At 37.5% G+C, this 3,424-nt stretch overlaps 1 non-coding gene across 1 annotated transcript; it reads right to left on the reverse strand.

Moving 5' to 3' along the window:
* Positions 1 to 1,884: 1,884 nt before the first annotated feature.
* trnal-cag lies at positions 1,885 to 1,967 on the reverse strand. The gene has a single exon. It is a non-coding gene; the product is annotated as a tRNA-Leu (tRNA).
* Positions 1,968 to 3,424: the final 1,457 nt, after the last annotated feature.

Genomic DNA, 3,424 nt, shown 5'->3' on the forward strand with positions numbered 1-3,424 from the left:
TTTGACCACTTTCAGCACTTTTTTTCACAAGCACATTTGAATATTTCTCCAGTGTAAACTATGTTTGGCTTGGTGATCGATGGGTGATTTTATCTAACTTCTCACAGCGATATATTGGTCTTGGTCAAAGTTTTCAACCTATAACATGCAAAAAGGTCAGAAATGAAACAGATTTGCAGCCTATAAAATATACTATATGGTCTATATGTACAGCATATACCTGTACAAGAATTTTGTGACTGCAGACAGAAAATATGGCCTTTTGATACAGCAACACATTGTAACATTGAGTGTTTTAGGAGTGCCCAGATGACAAAAATAAAAGTAAAAAGAATGCTTAAAGGGATAGTTCACCCAAAAATGAAAATTTGATGTTTATCTGCTTACCCCCAGGGCATCCAAGATGTAGGTGACTTTGTTTCTTCAGTAGAACACAAATGATGATTTTTAACTCCAACCGTTGCCGTCTGTCAAGCGTATAATGTGGGTCAATGGGAACTTCTTTTAAAAGAGTAAATAAAACTTGCTTAGACAAATCCAAATGAAACCCTGCGGCTCATGACGACACATTGATGTCCTAAGACACGAAACGATCGGTCCCATTGACCCACATTATACGGATGACAGACCGCAATGGTTGGAGTTAAAAATCATCATTTGTGTTCTACTGAAGAAACAAAGTCACCTACATCTTGGATGCGCTGGGGGTAAGCAGATAAACATCACATTTTCATTTTTGGGTGAACTATCCCTTTAAAGGCAACAGAGTTGGTAATCCCATACGACTTCATACATTGCTTCAGAGGAACCTCACACTGTCCACATACATGGAAGAGAGTGGGAGAAAAATACAACAGAAACACTCTGGCAGAATTACAAAATGAAGAGAACAAAATAATGAGGATGCTTTCTTATCAGAGTAGAGCAGTTCTCTATTTCACCTGCGCAAACGCTACACAGACACACCCTCCTAGGCAATGTATGACACCAAAGGAGGCGTCTTAAAGGTATATAACAAATTACTCTAGTTGAGGGGTTTCCCTAGGGGGCTGAAAGAAAAGTGCTAGGGTCTGTGGAAATGACTAGAGAAAAACAACGTAAAAAAGAAAAAGAAAAAATATTTTATTTAAAAAATAAATTAAAATTACATAGAAAATATATCTGCTTGTTAAGTCGTGATGTAAGGAACGCCATTTCTGGGTCCAAGCCTCGACTCGTTTCACTTGAGAATGGCATCACAGCCGTTTATGAGCGCCATTTATTCATATTAAAACATTTAAAATACTTACAGTCTACACAACAGTCTCTGTGCTCACAGCGTCACAGACAATATTTTAATGATTTATAAAAGATGAATCACTGTCTGGCCATCTGGGATTTTGGTATGGAGATAAAGGTTATGATTATAATTTTTTGGAAGTATTACACCATATCGTGTGTATATATTAGCACCTGTTGTTTTCTTGCGGTATGAGATAGAGCGTTTGGACCCGGAAGCGCTGCAGCATGACTTCAGACTTAACAACCGAATATATACTGACATAAGAAAATAAGTAAATAAATGAATAAATAGATAAATAATGAATCTAACAGTACAGTGCTACAATAAATTGGAGAAAGTGTAATAGAAAAAATATTTTCTAAATAATAGGCCTATTTATAATATTATTTTTTCACAAAATAAATTGGGCCTTTACAGAAGCAACTAAAAGTTTTGGAGGGGTTTAGGATGGGGGTCTCTTGCACAAAGATGATATTTTGGGTGTGTGCGCCATCTAAAAGACTGACACCCTGCACAAAAACATTGTCTTACCTTCAACACTTATTTACCTTTATTACCATTTGCATGCATACAAATAGCTTTGTATGCCAAAAAACATTGTTTGTCAGAAGTGGGATTCGAACCCACGCCTCCAGGGGAGACTGCGACCTGAACGCAGCGCCTTAGACCGCTCGGCCATCCTGACAAGCTAAAACTTAACATAGCGTAGTTTAAAAAAAAAAAAAAGCACGAAACGTTACGTTCAACATAAAGATGTTGTCATCTACGTGTAGTCTAAATAAATATTGTACTATTTTAACTGTCGTCGATGTTTACTTCTAATTCAATGACTATTAAAGTTTCCCATCGTCGTTTTTTTTTTTTTTTGGCATAAATACTTTTCCAGACAGCTTCTTAAGTTGCCATAGAAATCTTTGTTACGTGGTGTGGAAAATCATTTACGACTGAAAAAGTGCCGGTGGGAAACTGGGGGTTAGAATCCCACTTCTGACAAAAACTGTTTCTGTAAAGTTAGTCTTTACGTGGTAACTGTTACTTCTCTCAGCGCTGGTCGAAATGGGCCAATCACAGTCGTTTATGATTATAGTAAGAATGTACGTAATTTAATAATTTTACAGAGATTGCTATGTCGAATTTTTGTTTGTTTATCAACAACAAATAGTTGCAGTTCTTATGCTTAAAATGTTTAATTTTTAATAAAAATAAATTTTGGACAGTAAGACCAAACACTTACGCCGAACTCGATGTGGTTCAATGGAGGATACGGCTTTTTGGCATTTGAGCGCCATCTGGAGGAAAAGCCCTGCATGTAGCACAGACTATAGCGGGTATGCACGTGACGCCACTGACGGCAGTTATGGCTGCGGTTACGCCCACTGAGTGGCAGAAAGACTGAGCGGCAGCATTAGTTTTCAGCGTGAGTGCCGCGAAAAACACACAAACCACATCCAAAACGGGAAAGAGCTTTGCGATTGACTGTACAAATAGATTTGACACAAAATCTGAGGTATATTTTTACAGACTGCTGAAAGCTACAGAAAAAAAGAAGCAAATGGATCGCTGCAATTCACAGTAACAGCTGGACTCCAGGCAGAGAGAAACATGGATTTGAATGATCATTTTGTGTCAAAATGTTGGATTTTGTAGTAAAATCATACTCTATATATTGTATTGTTATATATTGTGTTGACAACTAATCAATTAAATTACAATCTTATATATTCTGCATGTTTTTAAATAAAAACCGACAAAAACTTTACAAGTTTTAGGGCTGGACGTTATGACGATATATATAACATTGATATAAGTGATCACCCCGATTTAGACCTACCTATATTGTAGTTATATAAGGCTTTCGTTGGCAGATTTGATTTATATATTTCCCCGGCGTTGAAATCAGGCACATATAAATGTCTGTAAACACGACTCCTGGCTGCATGTCAATATCCATGGATTAGGTTTCTTTGACATATTATAAGGAACACATTCGAGCCCAAGGTTTAGAGTAATCGTTTGTTTTACTCGCGTTTTCGCAGTTTTCCCTATTAAATCCAGTCATGCAGCAGGTTCTTTTGCCACTCAGTCCAGCTGAGGGAGCGTGTTCCGGCGGGAAAGTGACGTCGATGCATACCCACTGTAGCG

The sequence above is a fragment of the Megalobrama amblycephala genome, linkage group LG5 (assembly GCF_018812025.1).
Source record: "Megalobrama amblycephala isolate DHTTF-2021 linkage group LG5, ASM1881202v1, whole genome shotgun sequence".
NCBI classification, from domain to species: domain Eukaryota; kingdom Metazoa; phylum Chordata; class Actinopteri; order Cypriniformes; family Xenocyprididae; genus Megalobrama; species Megalobrama amblycephala.